The sequence below is a fragment of the Citrus sinensis genome, chromosome 8, assembly GCF_022201045.2.
Source record: "Citrus sinensis cultivar Valencia sweet orange chromosome 8, DVS_A1.0, whole genome shotgun sequence".
Taxonomy (NCBI): Eukaryota; Viridiplantae; Streptophyta; class Magnoliopsida; order Sapindales; family Rutaceae; genus Citrus; species Citrus sinensis.
Genome location: NC_068563.1, coordinates 10,468,228 through 10,488,059, shown reverse-complemented (window position 1 = coordinate 10,488,059; position 19,832 = coordinate 10,468,228). Strand labels below are relative to the sequence as shown.

General features: G+C 34.8%; 2 non-coding genes across 2 annotated transcripts; one reads left to right on the top strand and one right to left on the bottom strand.

Moving 5' to 3' along the window:
• Positions 1 to 7,492: 7,492 nt before the first annotated feature.
• On the bottom strand, positions 7,493 to 7,596 carry LOC127899489 (small nucleolar RNA R71). Its single transcript, XR_008051366.1, has one exon. It is a non-coding gene; the product is annotated as a small nucleolar RNA R71 (small nucleolar RNA).
• An 11,847-nt stretch (positions 7,597 to 19,443) lies between these two features.
• Positions 19,444 to 19,547, top strand: LOC127899509 (small nucleolar RNA R71). The gene has a single exon (XR_008051386.1). It is a non-coding gene; the product is annotated as a small nucleolar RNA R71 (small nucleolar RNA).
• Positions 19,548 to 19,832: the final 285 nt, after the last annotated feature.

The window sequence follows — 19,832 nt, the reverse complement described above, 5'->3', positions numbered from 1 at the left end:
ATAAGACTTTTCAGATAATTTTGACTTAATAAAATAGCTATTTTTTTTTTGTTTTTTTACCGAATGAAGAAATCTAAATCCGCCAACTAATTTCTAATGACAAAATATCCCTACTTTATTATTTATTTTTTATGTCTATCCCAAAGCCCATCCATTCACATTTATCTAATAATAATCTCGTCTTCATTTTTCTTTTCAGCCGCCATGGAATCCCTCACTTTGTTTCTCTCATCAAGCTCTTGATCTCCCATTATCAGTAATCAAAGGTATTATTCTTAAACTTTTTATGTAATTATATAATCCGGTTTTATAAAAAGAATTGTATGTTATAATTCCAAAATCATTATGTATTCACTTGAATATGATTTTGCTTATATATGATGAAATATTATGGTATTTGTGTGTGTGTGTGTGTGTGTGCTCGCGCACATGTATGTAAGTATGTAAGTATGTATCTATGTATGTATATTATTTATTTAACATTTAAATTTAATAAGGATACAAATTTAAAAGTTACATGCTTTTAGTTTTTAAAGTTGAAAAAACAAACAACTTAATACCTATTTTCAAAGACTCAGACAAAAAAAAAAATTTATTTAGATTCAGATATTTAGGTCTATTAAGATTTCAGGCCAATTTAGGTTTATTCAAATTTCAGATAAAAAACAAACACCACCTTAGGACCAATTTAGTAATGCTATAGCTTTTAAGATACGTACAATTAGCTATATTGTTGAAATAATCATTTGTGAAGAGAATTAATTAAACGTTTGGTAAAATTCAATTTTAAAAGTGCTAAGAGTTTTAAAATTAGTTATATGTGTTGAGTAAATCTTAATGTGAAATTGCTATAGAAATGTAAATAACTAAATTAAGTATAATTTTGAATAAAATTTATTTAAACATTTATAAACATGTGTACAAGATTTTTTTTATTATGCACATATAATAATTGGTAACTAAAATAAATATTTTATATTATTAATTTTATTTGTTATTCAATTATTTCAAAATAATTGGTAATAATAATAATCTCTCTAAAGTTAATGATTTTATCTCTGAATTTTTATAATATATATGAGGATATATATGGAATTGTATTAAGCATAAAAGTGATTCTCAAAATGCTACTCCTTCCCTACTTCTCAAAATCTGCAGTAAGATGCGATGATTTTGCCAAAAGTGATTTCTAAAAAAGTTTACCAGACACTCAAATTAGATTTTAACTTTTCAAAATCACTTTTGAGCCTCCTAGAAAAAATTGCAAACAAGCCCTTAATGGCATTGACAACATATATTTTCTCCAAATCACCTTGAAGTTATTGAGTATCCACACATTTGTGAGGGTAATTGTTTTAATTTCTGCTGCAAGGTTGCTTGATCGACTGATTTTTGAACAATTTTATTTAGCTGGCTACTCAAATTCTAGTGCCGGGGAGGTAGGGACTAAAAAGATTGATTGGTTAATTCACTCACTCTCATACCTTTTTAATAAAAGAAAAAAGGAAAAAAAAAAGAGGATATTTGTTTTAGTCTCTCATTAGGGGGTGAATCTCTTAGATAATCCGAAGATTAGTGGTGGCAATATATGTCTTAAAATTTATTGGAATTTTCTGCTTGAAGTTTTGTGCCGTTTTGCATTTCACTCCTCTTTCATGGATTGGATTTATACTGTTATGCATTCTGTTCTAATCAATGTTTCAGCTCTTGTGTTCAACAGGGTTTGCGGGTTCCCTTTTGTTGCCCATTCTTAATTTTTTGCCTTATTGATGATGTGTTTGAGCTGTGGTTTATGTCCTATTCTTTTAAGGCAGGATATGTTAAAAGAATCGCAGTCCTGGAAGTTGCCCCTTCACTTCACACGTTTTATACTTATAAAATCAAGACGTACTGCTTATATTTTTCAATCTTATGTATTATTAATTATTGCACATGGGATATTTTCTATTGCAGCAAATTTATCAGTGTTTTATTTTTCTAGGTCAACTTTCTTTTTGTTTGTGAGATTTTATATATAAGCATTGCTTTTTCGTCAAGGGTAAGGCATGTTACGTTTGCCTGACTTCACACATTTTTAGAAAACCTTGAATCCTGAAGCAGATCATGAGACTTCGGACTTTTCTCATTTTATTTATGTCGTACTGTTTTCCCTTTAGGTACCCAAGAAATAACCAAAAAAAGAAGCCAAATAATTTATTCTGTCATTCTGAAAGCATTTTTAAAGAGTTTCATATTGTATAAAGACGATGTATTAATCATATCCTGTTGACAAGTTATTCTGAAAGCAATTTTAAGCTTAATATTAAAATTGAAACTCTACTTGTTCAACATGCAAGTTTAACAGTAATGCATGTTTCACAACTGTTATTGTTTTAAAGTTAAGAGCTATCGCTAGAGAGGTCACTAAGAGGTATTTGCCACCAGGAGTCTAGTAATTTTCAAGTAGTTTTATTTAGCTAATAACTCAAGTTCAAATTCTCTTCAAGTAGGTTTTTTTGCCTAGTCAAACCAAGTTCAAATTCCCCCGTGAGGTAGAGTATAAAACAATTGATTTCAACTTTACTTACCTCTCTTGCATATTGTAGAACGGAGTATAGGATGAGTAGAATACTTTTGCGAGGTCATAAATTGAACTACCGGTGTCCATATGGGGCATACAATATATCGTTTCTAGGCTTGCAACGAAACAAATATAAGCGCTATAATTCGGCCAGAAATTCTTTCTTTTTTATGGTCATTTTCTAGTTTAAGTTATTTCCTACTTTTTCTATTACTTTTAAGATTTTTTATTTTTTTAGATATCATTTTTTGTAGTATTGTTTGTTTTTTTTTTTTATTTCAATTAGTAAAATTTTATTATGTAATAATAATAATTTGAATTTACCTATTTTATTAAATTTACATTATTTAGGATTAGTATATAAGGCTCTTAAAATCCTAATTTTGATATTCATATTATATTTAATAATATTCCAGTTATTCAAACACTTTTATCTCCCTATCTTTTATCAATCTTCGCGTTCGGTTTCGTCATTAACTTGAAAAAAAAAAGACTAAGAAGCATTTACTTTAATTTTTTGATGCCTAGTTGTATGCAAGTTAAGTCTTATCTATCAATTTGAACAACAACTAAACAATCAATATAACTTGATGTTTAGCATAGTCGATGAATTCCATCTGGTATTATAATGATTCATTGTTATCATGCTATTCTGACATTATTTAATTTATACTTAAAAATTAATAAAGACGTGTTCGTTAACAGATAAAGCACATGGCTTTCAATTATTGTTTCAATATAAAGGCATATTTATGTTAAATATTTTAAGTCGGAACACTGACTTTTCAAGTTGCAAGCTAAGAAACAAGGTATCGGACACTTCCCAGTATTAAATAACTTAATTTAATATTCAAAATACTTTTGAAAAAATGTAAATTATCTAAATTTTTATGTAGGTTTAATATTATACCTCGTAAAACTAAGATGCAAGCTAAGATGCAAGGTATCGGAAACTTCCTAGTATTAAATAACTTAATTTAATATTCAAAATACTTTTAAAAAAATGTGAATTATCTAAATTTTTATGTAGGTTTAATATTATACCTTGTAAAACTTTGAAAATTTTTTAAGTCAATCATTTCAGATTAATAACGACAAATGGTAATATAATAAATGAAAGTACCAACTATTTATGAAACCATTCTCTATAAGAAATTGACCAAACTTATTTTAACTATTAAGAAGTTAACTTAATGTTATTTTTTTATTAAACATATTTATTAGTATTATTAGTTTGTTATTTAACTTATTTATCATTAGGTCTACCATTATGAATCAGTACCACGATGTTTGATAGCTGAACTGACAAATTTCAAATTAAAAATCTTCATCCTATGTAATAACAATGTGATCAAATCATGGTAAAAAACAGCTCTTTTTTTTTTTTTTGAATATACATGGATGTAATTCTTGGTATTCAATTATTCTTGTGAAGGCATTAAGTTTAATATTCCGACTGGAGCAATGTTAAAGGATGAGCTTAAACAGAAATTTGCAATAGCAAAGTTAAATTTGCCCGACTTTTCTTATGGAGCTCATCTATGTGCTCAAAATTAATTTGAATTTTTTCAAATTTTTATAGAAACCTATAAATCTAATTCATACTCAAAAGTTGGGCCTCAACTCCTCAAGCTTATATAAATTATTAGCTTAGTTAATAATTATTCTTATTCGATATGGGATAATTTCCTTAACACTACCAAAGCCTCTTGAACTTTTGGAATCAAATTAATAAAATTAATAATTAAATTCAGAAGGATCTAATTCTACTTGAAAAATTGTTTAACTCACGAATCATAATTGAAAGAAAAGGCCGCGGAAAATCATTAGGGCCCGGAACACTGGAAGGATCTAACCTTCAAACCGCCTATTTAATCTAAGAAACAACAACTCGCATATTATTCTTAACTGATATGACCAAATTGGGAAAACCGCTGCAAATAGATAGATGAATAATGTTCATATTAATTCCTAAAACCAACTCACCCTATGATAACCAGAGCAAAAGCTGGCATATTTAAACAAAAAATCTTTAATACTCAAAAGACCCTGTCATTAGAAACCCCCTCAAGTGTTGCTGAAGCATTGAATGATCAAAACTGGAAGCAAGCAATGCAAGAAGAATTCAATGCACTTATAAGAAATCAAACTTGGTGTCCGGTGCCCCCCAACATAGAATTTGAAATTTGTGGGTAACAAATGGGTTTATAGAGTGAAACAGAATTCAGATAGATCCATAAAAAATTACAAAGCCAGACTTGTTGCAAAGGGGTTTCAGCAAATGGGGCTTTATTATTTAAGTCTTACAATGAGGTTTATGAGATTTTGGAGAGGAGAGCAAAAAATAACTACTAGTGGCCATCATTAGACAAGCCATAACGAGAGGAACAGTAGGAGTACACAATGTGGATGCATTTACAGCACTGTCAGCCCAAGTAACTTCACTGACAAATATGGTAAATGTTATGATCACTGCTCCAGCATCTGTCAACCAAGTTGTCGAAGTCACCTGTGTTTATTACGGAGAGGGACATTTATTTGATAATTGCCTTGGGAATCCAGCTTCAGTCAATTATGTGGGCAACTTTAATAGACAAAATCAGACCAATCCATATTCAAACACCTATAATCCTGGATGGAGGCGACACCTAAATTTTTCAAGGAGCAACCAGAATCAGTCAACTACAGCATCTAGTGGACAAAACAGACTTGTAGTCACTAGGATTTCATAAGCCAAATCAAGAGCAAAGAAACACAAGCAATGATCAACTCAGTTCTCTGAAAGCTTTGCTTAAGGAATATGTTGAGTGTTAGAAAATATATATTTATAAAGGAGAAAATCGTCATTTTACATTTCCAGTCTTACTAACAACCCTTACTTTTATGTATTTAAGCTTCTTTTAATTTAATTATGTGTGTTTTATTTTAATTAAGTATTTTATGTATTTTATGGGCATCATAGTCATTTCACAATAAACGAGAGATCAGACGGCAAAACAGACATCACTTTTGAACTTAGGACGGTCGAAAACTTTAGGAGGAGCATAAAAGGAAAAATGACACTGTTCAGATAGACAGATCGATGACGTGGCATTGACTGATGATGTGGCATTGACTGATGAGGTGTCACGATCCTATTGGACTAAAAGTTTTATGCACTGTTGATTGGTGACGTGGCAGCATGTTAGTGGACCAAAAATCTTGCATACAGTACATGCATTACACAGGATTATTTTCAACCAAACCGTGTTACTGTTCAAGCCGGGTCAAACCGTGTTACTATTCAAACCACGTGGTCAAACCGCGTACTGTTGGCTGATGACATGGCGCAATCCTGAGCGTTCGAAATGTTTTTTATCCGATGGCCATGATTTACTCAATGTATCTATAAAAATGGGTCTCTCCCCACTAATTTGATAGCTCTTAATCCATTTTTTGACTCCATTTTCTGTAATTCCTTCTCTATCTTGTATTTTCTACGTATTTTAATAAATTCACATTTTGCCCCTAGTTCAATTATGAGTAACTAATTTTCTTTCAAGCTTGGGTTGAAGGTGAAGTCTCAACATGTGTTATGGGCTTTATTTGGTAAATTTTTTTCTATTCCCCTCTAGTTTTTGTGGATGTTTTGACTTCTCGTCGACAAATAATAATAATCTTGTCTAGATACCGCCCTGGTTTCACCGGCTCCCTAGTACAAGGTTATTATTAGTTGGCATGATAAGTCCTTAGCACCATATTGATTAGAGCGTAGTTCATGAGGCGTGAAAACCCCCCTCATGATTTAATTGGCATTAATAAGGAATATTTAGCCCATGGTGCATGTTGATGCGGATCCAGATACCCAAGTGCTTCAATTTAATAGATTTTCACTTCAATTTATTCTTGCCATTTTAATTCGAATTTTAGGATAATCCAAATCGTTTTCACCACAAATCCAACCACCCATTTAGAAAATTAATTCTACACACAATTAAAATCCACCTCCTCGTGGGATCGACACTCGTCACCATTGATTTATACTACAATAGATTCATGTACTTGCGAGTTCAATAAAATTTGCACAACAAGTTTTTGGCACCGTTGCCGAGAAGGTAAGTAATTTTAATTCATAGAATTAATTTTTGTGAATAATTTCTTTTAATTGTTTTCTTGTATTTTTTTTTAAAAAAAGAAAAAAAAAGTGAATCTACATTTAGAGGTAATAATTTCTTTTCTTTCTCTATTCTTTACAATTCTACAATTTAATTTTTAAGTTATTTTCTTTGTAATCTTTTGTTTATTTTATTAATTTATTTTTAATTAATTTATTTCACGTATTTGTTTTAAGTGTGTTTTTTTTATAAAAATGTTGTAACAGTGCGATAAAGTTAGTATCGTAATTTCTCCTTTTTCTTTATTTTTATTCGTTTTGTTCCCATTTATTTTTGTATTCCTTGCATGCATGGTCGTAGGTCATTATTACATAATCTTGAATCTATAGACCTTGAATTAGAAAAAACACTTCGCACACACAAGCACGTTAAAAGTAAATTTGAAATGGATTTGCAACAACAACAAGCACCACAGGAGAGGCCATTTAAGGACTACTTCAGTCCTTTAGCTAATTTAAGCACATCATGCATAAGATACCCAAATGTAGCTGCTAGGAGTTTTGAACTAAAACCTAGTGTGCTAAATTATCTCCCAACATTCGGTGACCTAGAAAATGAGGGCCTATATAATCATCTGAATGATTTTCATGCTATTTGTCAAACTTTTAAATACGAAAATTTTTCAGACGATGGTGTTAAACTTAGACTGTTCCCATTTTCTTTAAAGGATAGAGCTTGTTCATGGCTCAATACATTGCCTGCTAATAGCATTACATCATGGGAACAAATGGTAATAAATTTTTTGAATAAATATTTCCTAGTGCATAAAACCAATGCTATTCGCAGGGAAATTTCAGAGTTTACCCAGAGAGATGACGAGTAGTTTTTCGAAACATGGGAGCGATTCAATGGGCTACTCTTGAAGTGTCCACATCATGGGTACGAGAAATGGCACCAATGCCAATACTATTTGGAGGGATTATTGCCGAATATGCATGAATGACTAATGGCAACAAGTGGAGGAGAGCTAATGTCAAAAAGTGCATCAGAGATTTGGGAATTCTTCCAGTGACAAGCAGATAATTCCCAACAACGGAGTCGATCACTCAGGAATACTAGAAGAATTAAGGGAGTAAATGAGGTTCACATTGGCGAGTCAAGTTCAGAAATTAAAGAAGTCAAAGCGATAATTGAAGGTTTCTCTCGACAAATAGCATCGTTATCGACTGCTAAATCAACAGAGCCACATGACCATGACTCATACTCAGATCAAGCCGATGCCATAGGTGTAATGAGAAAACTATCAAATTACAACCCATACTCCAACACATATAACCCTAGATGGAGAGACCACCCAAATTTTTCATGGTCTTAAGGATTCCAACAGAATGGACCAGCAGCTCCAGCTCCACCAATGCAACCAATTTTTCAAATTCCTCAAGCCTCTCATCCACCATTTAGACCATACAATCAGAACCAGAACTACTCTCAACCCAGACCATGGGAGGATGCATTCCGGAATTTCAAGAATGTTACTCACTCTACGATTGAGCAACAGAACCGCACCATTGATGGACTACGAAATGAGTTGAGATCAGGCTTCAACTCACAAGCCCAATCAGTTTCAAGCCTCGAGAAGATGGTAGGACAACTTGCTTCTTCAGTTCAGACCTTAGCAATGATTGTTGAGAAAGGTAAATTTTCAAGTCACCCAGTGCCTAATCCTAAAAGAGTGCATGAACTAAGTACCAGTTCACCACAGCAGAATGGAGAGGTTAAAGCAGTCATGACCTTGCGAAAAGGAAAAGAAGTCAACAACAAAGTGGAGATGCCAGTGACAAAAGAAAATCAAATTGTACTTGTGAATGTTGAGGACTCACCATCGGAAGAGAAAGAAGAAACCAACCCACGAGAATATGTTCCTAAAGCTCAATTTCCTTAGAGGTTAGTTAAAGGAAAGAAGGGAAAATTCACAAGTGAGATTCTTGAAATTTTCAAACAGGTCAACGTTAACATTCTTTTGGTTGATGCAATTAAATAAGTTTCATCTTATGCCAAGTTTCTTAAAGACTTTTGCACTAAAAAAAGAAACATTCATGTTCAAAAGGAGGCATTTTTAACAGAAAACGTTAGTTCTATACTCCAACATAAAATTCCTCTAAAATGCAAAGACCTAGGCTCCCCCACTATATCATGCAGCATAGGGAACCACACAATTGAGAATACTTTGTTGGATTTAGGAGCTAGTGTAAATCTGTTGCCTTATTCAGTATTTGTGAAATTTGGACTGGGAGAATTACACCAACTCCAGTGATGTTACAACTTACAGATCGGTCCACGAAAATATCTCGTGGTGTTGTGGAGGACGTGCTTATCCAGGTAGACAAGTTTTATTTCCCTATTGATTTCATTGTAATTGACACTCAACCAATACATGATTCAAGGAAGCACATCCCCATTATCCTAGGTCGACCTTTCTTGGCAACTGCGGATGCTCACATTCAATGCAGGACTGGAAATATGCAGTTGTCTTTCGGCAACATGACTATAGAGCTGAATATCTTCAACATTGCCAAACAACCCCATAATGCAGATGATGAAATTGTTGATGTGGATTTAATTGAAGCATTAGTTGACGACACTTTTCTTTCAAACCTTAGTGATGACCCTTTACAAACATGTTTAACTCACTTTAGTTTGGATTTTGATATTGACAGATCGGTTGATGAGGTCAATGTTGTGTCAATTTTAATGTACTCGCAAGCGTACGAATCTATTGTAGTATAGAACAATGGTGACGAGTGTCGATCCCACGAGGAGGTGGATTTTAATTATATATAGAATTAATTTTGTAAATGGGTAGTTGGATTTATGGTGGAAATGATTTGGAATATGCTAATAATTAAATTAAAATGGCGAGAATAAATTCTAAAATTGGAATTGCAATTGAGAGAATAAATTGAAGAGAAAATCTATTAAATTGACGTACTTGGGTATCTGGATCCGTATCAACATGCATCATGGGCTAAATAATCCGTATTAATGCCAATTAAATCATGAGGGGGGAATCCACACCTCATGAACCACACTCTAATCAATATGGTGCTAAGGGCTTATGGTGCCAAATAATAATAACCTTATACTAGAGAGCCGGTGTAACCAAGGCGGTATCTAGACAAGATTATTATTATTTGTCGACGAGAAGTCAAAACATCCACAAAAACTAGAGGGGAAGAGAAAATAAATTTACCAAATTAAGCCCATGACACATGTTAAGACTTCACCTTCAACCCAAGCTTGAAAGAAAATTAGCCACTCATAATTGAACTAGGGGCAAAATGGGAATTTATTAAAATACGAAAAAAATACAAGATGGAAAAGGAATTACAGAAAATGGATCCCAAAAATAGATTCAGAGATATCAAATTAGGGGGGAGAGACCCCCTTTTTATAGATACATGGAGTAAATCATGGCCATCAGATTAAAAACAGTTTGGACGCTCAGGATTGCGCCACGTCATCAGTCAACAGTCCACGGTTTGACCACGCAGATGAACAGTAACACGGTTTGACCCGGATGAACAGTAACGCGGTTTGGTTGAAAATAATCCTGTGTGATGCACGTACCGTACGCGAGATTTTTCGTCCACTAATATGCTGCCACGTCACCATCAACAGTATATAAGAATTTTAGTCCAACAGGATCGTGACACCTCATCAGTCAATGCCACGTCATCGGTCAATGCCACGTCATCGGTCAATGCCACGTCATCGATCCGTCTATGTGAATAGTGTCATGAACAGTAACGTAGACAGTACCGTATCCGTGAATAGTACCGTACATGTGAATAGTGTCACGTACCGTTTTGCCGTCTGATCTCTCCTTTATTGTGAAATGACTATAATGCCCCTAAAATACATAAATTACTTAATTAAAATAAAACACACGTAATTAAATCACAAGAATGTTAAATACATAAAAGTAAGGGTTGTTAGTAAGACTTGAAATGTAAAATGACAGTTTTCTCCTTTATAAATATGCATTTTCTAACACTCAACACACCCTCCAACCAGCTTATTGCTAGTCCCTAGCAAATAAAGCGAAAACAAAATTCAAATTCAATTTTTTTTTTAATTTTTAGAAATACTCGTGTTTATTCAATCAGATTAATGATAGCAATCAAATAAAAGTATAAGCATTATCTCCAGTCTAAAGCAACATCACACCCACATCAACCATCCACATGAATAAGCCCAGTAGACTTTATTATAGCTACTTTCAAGAATGACATGTCAAACCGCAAAATCTCACTGGAAGTAGTGACACTCTCACAAAGAAATTAAACCAAATATAAATAGTCACTCCAATCAATGGTAATTGAGAGAAAATAATGAAGAAGTGATATCACATGCTCTCACCGAGATGAAATAAATATGCCCTCAGCTTAAAAATAATACGATCTCAAGTCAAATAAAAACTGTTAGTCAACCCAATTTATTTATTTATTTTTTTTATATGCACCACTACATCTTTTTAGCCCATATAACCAGTTTCTACTTCAGATTATAGTTCCCTAAAATCAGGAAGGACTTTTATTAGGATGTAACGTAGGCTAGGGACATGGTTAACAAAGAAAGGAAATAGAGAAAACAAAGTGTATGTTTGAGAAAAATGCAGAGAATTGTTTTTTGGAAGTTGCAAGGTGGATTTCACCTATTATTGTTATTTTTATTCTTTTGAAACAACAACTTTTGTTTTGTTTTTTTTTTTTGGCATAACTTCACTGAACAACATAATTATTTACATTTTCTCAAACATAAATAGGTGATGGAACTTATAAGACATCGGGTAATACTCTAAATCGGAGTGGGTCAAGATGATAAGTTGACAAAGAAAAGGTTTTTTTTTTTTTAAAGGCTCAAAAGGGTTAACTATGGATATTTAATAAAAGGGATGGCTAGAAAGGCTCAAACGGATCAAAGATGGCCTTTCCATCGTCTTTTAGGGCTCTAAATAATCATTCATATCTACTAGTCAGATGAGCCTCCCAATGTAGCAACACACTTTTTTTTTTTATTAAGGGTTAACTCAAAAGAAATCTAGAGATCGTGTATACAATAATAAACTGTTAAGCTGTATAAAGAATGGACAAAAGGGTTACTCTCTAAGAAAAATGATAGGCTCAAAAACTCACTTGGTACTTATTATGACATGTTCATTCCTTCAAGCAACTCATATATGTCTCCGACATCAACATGTAGAGTAGCAAACATAATGTAACATCACTTAAGACCAAAGATAATACAAATACTAAAATTTGAAATTAATCATGTCATCCAATGTTAAAATAAATCACACAATTTTTTTTTAAACAACATTCTACCCCCCAACCTATTCTAAGCATGAAAGGAAAATATACATGCAGAAATGTGAAAATGATGTAGAAAAACTAATTAGAAAAGTTACACTTAAAATGATAGAAAAAGAAAATGGTTTTTTTTTTTAACTAAAAAGATGCGTTTCTAGAGGCACTACACTCCATATTCAGCCATCTTTGACTCAAAAGTTGGAAAATGTATATTTATAGAGGAGAAATTAAAAAGAAGAAGAAAAATAAACATAAAAACTTAATAAAGAGAAAAAAAAAGGTCTAAAATTTTTTTTTGTTTAATTTTTTATTTTTTTTTAAACAATGAAGATGCGTTTCTAGAGTCACTACACTCCATATTCAGCCATCTTCAACACAAAACGTTAGCAACAGTTAGTTTCTACAACAAAAAATTAGTAAAAACTGAACCAAGATTCCACAATTGTCGACTATTCCCTCCCCCCAACTAGAAAGAAACATTGTCCTCAATGTGTTAAAGGAAAGAAGTAGAGTTCAGAAGACATCACTTGGGTGGTGCAACACAGAAGAAAATATTTACAGGCAGAGAGTTAAATCTAATTTGTACTTCTTACTGCTGCTACTGTTACCATCATTATTTGGACGCTCCAACACAAAGGTCCAGGGGTCTGGCTCCGATTTATAAGCTTGTAACATATCAAGTAGCTCATTAGCAGTGTGAGCACAAATAAAAAGTTTTTTCACATTAGAAGGAATGAAATAGTTTTTTATTGCATGGTTAAGAAATGCGATAAAGCCATCATAAAAGTTATTAACATTTAACAAACCGATGGGTTTTTGGTGGATGTGCAGATGGGCCCAAGATGCTAGCGTGATAAGTGTCTCTAGTGTTGCAAGATCTCCTGGAAGGAAAATAAAAGCATCAGCATGATTAAGCATTTCAGTTATTCTTTCTTGCATACCTGAGACGACTAACTCTTCTCCAGTTGATGAGTCAAACGAACTGCCCAATGGTTTTAGAACTCTTGGGATGATGCCTAACACTTGACTTCCTCTGATAAAAGCTGCTTCTGAGACCATTTTTGATAACCCTCGATTACCTCCTCCATACACCAAGTGTAATTTTCTTGCTGCTATGCTTCGACCAAGATCTATGGTTGCCTCAACGAACTCTTTATGTTTGCCATATGTAAATCCAGAAAGCACACAAATGTTCTTGAATTGTCTATTGGGAGTAGCTGACATTGTGATACTTCTCAAAAACAATTTGTGAGTGCTTGACAAAAAAAAAAGAAATCACATTTAAGAGTCTCGGTGATAGTGGGTCATGGTTGTGTATGAGGTAATATGTCAGTGTCAAATAACGCGTAAAGCACGTGGCTCGCAAGTAAAAAAGAAAACAGTAAAAAGGAAAAAGCAAACAGTAATAAAATTATTAAAGACAATAATGCAAACAATAAGACAATAGTGAAATAAAATAACAATAAAGTAAAAGGATATTTACAGGTAGTTGCGACTGTGGCTCACACCTTCCTCTGGGTTTACGTCTAGAAACGGCTTGAACGCCCTCTATGGGTCGAGGATAGGCTTCCTATCCAGTTTTCTTATAAACTGGCAAACAGGGTCGTTTATAATCAGATTCCCGAGACTATATCGTGCATGCTCTTTCTGGAATAATGGCCATAACTGGAGAATCGCTCCTTGCACATATCCACTGGGATGCGTTTCAAGAGACAAAAGGATATCATCCAATGAGTCCTTATTCAAGCCATCCCTAATGAATTGAATCTTATCTTCCCTGTTATCAGACACCATTCCTAAAGAACATGGGTTTTTATTGCAACTCATTCTGGCACACTTATGACAAGCAACAGAAATTCTTTGAGCTCGTCGTTTTCTTGCATAATTTCCTTTACCACAACCAGGCATGAATGCAATAAATTTTGGAGGTAACTCACCTGCCGATCGTACTTTAGCCTCGATTAACCAACGGATGTCAGCAGGTATGTTATTCCTCATGAGTAATCGCATGCGTTCGGACCGAGCTTTATAGATCGTAAGGAGGGCATTCTGAGGAAGTGAAGGGAATCGCTTGTGAAGCTTCGCTAGAATCTCGTTTCTGTCCATACTTTCGCCTCAGAATATCAGTTATTATGGGAAACTGAAGTAACCGACTTGATTGTCACGGAGTACCGTTATCCGCCACTTCACCGGGGTAACAAACTAAAGCACACAAACAGAAAAACAAAGTAAAACACACAAAGAAAATTAAAATCGTCCACTTATTGAATTTACCTCAAGCTCCAATTGGATGTCGTAAACACTTATCTCAATGTCTCTGAGTTGGCTTTCTAAACCCTCAACATAGGCTACTAACTCTGGTGGTTGTAGAGCCCAAATGCGATGTGTTTTACAAAATTGAATCTGCCTTTTGAGATGAGTTTTGACACGTTGAAGTGGTTTAAGAATGTTCAGGAGGAACGGTCTAAGTAAGGTACTCATGATTAAAAATGATAAAAGAAAACTTAATAGTTAAACAAACACACTTATGCAAAAATAATTTCAATTAGCAGAAGAATAATATAAAGAAAGAAAAAAAATCAAATCAACGAAAAGAAAAAAAAATCAATTCAAATCTGGTGGGTCACTCAAATTTACTTCGGTGTCTTCTCCATGTGGTTGGTACTCTAGATATGGCTTTAATCTTTGACCATTAACTTTAAACGTGACACCGTTCTTTGGGTCCTTAATTTCAATTGCCCCATGTGGAAAAACAGTATGAACAATAAATGGGCCAGACCAACGAGAGCGTAACTTACCTAAGAATAGGTGCAAGCGAGAATTGAATAAAAACACTTTCTGACCTGGAGTGAACGATTTTCTCATAATTTGTTTATTATGGAAGACTTTCATTCGTTGCTTGTAAATCTTGGCATTTTCGTATGCATCATTGCGAATTTCTTCAAGTTCTGCCAGCTGTAATCTTCTTTCTGAGCTGGCTTGCTGCATGTCAAAATTGAATTTCTTGATGGCCCAATATGCACGATGCTCGAGTTCCACAGGTAGGTGGCAAGCTTTTCCATACACTAGCCTGTAGGGTGACATCCCAATCGAGGTCTTGAAAGCCGTTCTATATGCCCATAAGGCATCATCAAGTCTTAATGACCAATCTTTTCTGTCTGGCCTCACCGTTTTTTCTAATATGTGCTTTATTTCTCGATTGGATATCTCAACTTGGCCACTGGTTTGCGGATGATACGGAGTTGCCACTTTGTGTGTGATTGAATACTTTGTCAAAAGAGATTTGAATGCTTTGTTACAAAAGTGGGCACCACCATCACTGATTATCGCTCGAGGGAATCCAAAGCGTGAAACAATATTACTTTTCAAAAATCCTATCACCACTTTGTGATCATTAGTTCTGCATGGAATTGCTTCTACCCATTTGGATACGTAGTCAACTGCAACCAATATGTATTGATGGCCAAAAGAAGGGGGAAATGGTCCCATGAAGTCGATACCCCATACGTAAAAAATCTCAACCACTAAAATTGGATTTAGTGGCATCATGTTCCTTCGTGTAATGCTTCCCATTCGTTGACACCTATCACATGAAGAACAGAAAGTGTAAGCGTCTCGAAATATAGATGGCCAATAGAAACCACATTGTAAAACTTTAGTCGCTGTTTTCTTAGCACTGAAATGGCCTCCACAAGCTTGTTCATGGCAGAATGAAAGGATATTCGGAATTTCACTTTTTGGGACGCATCGTCTAACAATTTGGTCTGCACAATACTTGAACAAATACGGGTCATCCCAAAAGAAATTTTTTATTTCTGCAAAGAATTTAGCCTTATCTTGCTTGGTCCAATGCTCTGGAAGTTTACCTGTAACAAGATAATTAACTATATCAGCATACTAAGGTAATACTTCCACACTCATTAATTGTTCATCTGAAAATGACTCATTCAATATTAATGGCTCTGTAATTGTGTCAAAATGGAGACGAGAGAGGTGGTCCACCACAACATTTTCTGTCCCTTTTTTATCTTTGAATTCCAAGTCAAATTTCTGTAAAAGTAACACCTAACGAATTAGTCTGGCTTTTGCATCTTTCTTTGTGAGAAGATATTTAAGAGCAGCATGATCCGTGAATATAATTATTTTACAACCAATGAGATATGATCGAAATTTTTCCAATGCAAACACTACTGCTAGCATTTCTTTTTCAGTAGTTGAATAGTTCAACTGTGCATCATTTAATGTCATACTAGCATAGTAAATAACGTGGGGAATTCGATCAACTCTTTGTCCTAATACTGCTCCTACTGCATAATCAGATGCATCACACATTAGCTCAAATGGTAAGCTCCAGTTTGGGGCCTGAATGATGGGTGATGATGTCAACAACTGTTTTAATTTTTCAAACGCCATAAAACATGAATCACTAAAGATAAAAGGTACATCCTTAGCAAGTAAATTGCATAAGGGTCTAGAAACTTTGCTAAAATCTTTAATGAAACGTCTATAGAAACCAGCATGCCCAAGGAAAGATCTTACTTCTCTGACTGTTTTAGGTGGAGGAAGATTAGAAATGAGATCCACCTTGGCTTTGTCAACCTCAATACCTTTGCTCGAAATGATGTGACCGAGAACAATACCTTGTTTTACCATAAAATGGCATTTCTCCCAATTTAAGACCAAATTCTTCTCGATACATCTTTGCAGAACTAGTGTTAGATGATGTAAACATTGATCAAACGAGTCACCAAAGACAGAAAAATCATCCATAAAGACTTCAAGGAGTCGTTCAACCATATCAGAAAAAATGCTCAACATGCATCGTTGAAATGTAGCAGGTGCATTACATAATCCAAATGACATTCTCCTATATGCAAATGTGCCAAAAGGGCAAGTGAAAGTAGTTTTCTCCTGTTCTTTTGGTGCTATGGGAATCTGATTATATCCTGAGTAGCCATCTAGAAAGCAATAAAATTCATGGCCTGCTAATCTATCAAGTATTTGATCAATAAATGGTAAAGGAAAATGGTCTTTACGTGTGACAGAATTCAACTTTTTATAATCAATGCATACACGCCATCCTGTAGTTACTCTAGTGGGTATCAATTCATTATCGGCATTCGTAACTACTGTGACTCCTGACTTTTTGGGGACAACTTGCACAGGACTGACCCATGAACTATCAGAAATTGGGTAAATGATACCTGCGTCTAATAGCTTAAGGGCTTCAGTTCTAATAAGTTCTTTCATATTAGGATTTAACCGACGTTGCATTTCCATAGTAGATTTAGCATTTTCATCAAGGTGAATGTAATGCATGCAGTCTACTGGATTTATACTTTTTATGTCTGCTATGGTCCATCCTAATGCTCCTTTGTGCTCTTTTAAAACATCCAACAACTTACCTTTTTGTTCGTCATTGAGGGATGGTGAGATGATTACTGGCAGAGTGCTTTCTTCCCCCAAAAATGCATATTCCAAAGTGTTGGGCAATGGTTTGAGCTCGAGTTTCGGTGGTGATTCTGATGATGGAATGAGTTGCTTCTCTGATGGTGCTAGTTGCTCAACTCTTGACTTTCATTTATTAGTGTCCAAGGATGGTGCGGAGTCAAGTAGGGCGTTGACCTCATCGACTGATCTGTCAATATCAAAATCCAAACCAAAGTGAGTTAAACATGTTTTTAAAGGATCATCACTAAGGTTTGAAACAAAAGTATCATCAACTAATGCTTCAATTAAATCCACATCAACAATTCCATCATCTACACTGTGAGGTTGTTTGCCAATGTTGAAAATGTTTAGCTCCATAGTCATGTTGCCGAAGGACAACTGCATATTTCCAGTCCTGCATTGAATGTGAGCATCCGCAGTTGCCAAGAAAGGTCGGCCAAGAATAATGGGGATGTGCTTCCTTGAATCCTGTATTGGTTGAGTGTCAATTACAATGAAATCAATAGGAAAATAAAACTTGTCTACCTGGATAAGCACGTCCTCCACAATACCACGAGGTATTTTCGTAGACCGATCTGCAAGCTGTAACACCACTGGAGTTGGGTGTAATTCTTCCAGTCCAAGTTTCACAAATACTGAATAAGGCAACAAATTTACACTAGCTCCTAAATCCAACAAAGCATTCTCAATTGTGTAGTTCCCTATACTACATGAGATAGTGGGGGAGCCTGGGTCTTTGCATTTTAAAAGAATTTTATGTTGGAGTATAGAACTAACGTTTTCTGTTAAAAATGCCTTCTTTTGAACATGCGTGTTTCTCTTTTTAGTACACAGGTCTTTAAGAAACTTGGCATAAGATGGAACTTGCTTAATAGCATCAAGCAAAGGGATGTTAACACTTACCTATTTGAAGATTTCAAGAATCTCACCTGTGGATTTTTCCCTTTTTCCTTTAGCTAACCTCTGAGGAAATGGAGCTTTGGGAACGTATTCTCGTGAGTTGTTTTCATCTTTCTCCTCCGGTGATGATTCCTCAACATTCACAGGTACAATTTGATTTTCTTTTGTCACCGGCATCTCCACTTTGTTGTCGACTTCTTTTCCTTTTCGCAAGGTCATGACTGCTTTGACCTCTCCATACTGCTGTGGTGAACTGGTACTTGCTTCATGCACTCCTTTAGGGTTAAGCACTAGTTGACTTGGAAATTTACCTTTCTCAACAGTCATTGCCAAGGTCTGAACTGAAGAAGCAAGTTGTCCCACCATCTTCTCGAGGCTTGAAACTGATTAGGCTTGTGAGTTGAAGCCCGCTCTCAATTCATTTCGTAGTCCATCAATGGTGCGGTTCTGTTGCTCGATCGTGGAGTGAGTAACATTCCTGAAATTCTGGAATGCATCCTCCCATGGTCTAGGTTGAGAATGGTTCTGGTTCTGGTTCTGATTGTATGGTCTAAATGGTGGCTGAGAGGCTTGAGGAATTTGAGAAATTTATTGCATTGGTGGAGCTGGAGCTGCTAGTCCATTCTGTTGGAATCCTTGAGACCATGAAAAATTGGGGTGGTCTCTCCATCCAGGGTTATATGTGTTGGAGTATGGGTTGTAATTAGATGGTTTTCTCATTACACCTATGGCATTGGCTTGATCTGAGTATGAGTCATGGTCATGTGGCTCTGTTGATTTAGCAGTCGATAACGATGCTATTTGTCGAGAGAGACCTTCAATTATCGCTTTGACTTCTTTAATTTCTGAACTTGACTCGCCAATGTGAACCTCATTTACTCCCTTAATTCTTCTAGTATTCCTAAGTGATCGACTCCGTTGTTGGGAATTATCCGCTTGTCGCTGGAAGAATTCCCAAATTTTTGATGCACTTTTTGACATTAGCTCTCATCCACTTGTTGCCATTAGCCATTCTTGCACATTTGGTAGTAATCCCTCCAAAAAGTATTGGCATTGGTGCCATTTCTCGTACCCATGATGTGGACACTTCAAGAGTAGCCCATTGAATCGCTCCCATGTTTCAAAAAACTGCTCGTCCTCTCTCTGGGTAAACTCCGAGATTTCCCTGCGAATAGCGTTGGTTTTATGCACTGGGAAATATTTATTCAAAAATTTTATTACCATTTGTTCCCATGATGAAATGCTATTAGCAGGTAAAGTATTTAACCATGAACGAGCTCGATCCTTTAAAGAAAATGGGAATAATCTGAGTTTAACATCATCGTCTGAAAAATTTTCATATTTAAAAGTTTGACAAATTGCATGAAAATCATTCAGATGATTATATGGGTCCTCATTTTCTAGGCCATAAAATGTTGGGAGACAATTTAGCACACTGGGTTTTAATTCAAAACTCCT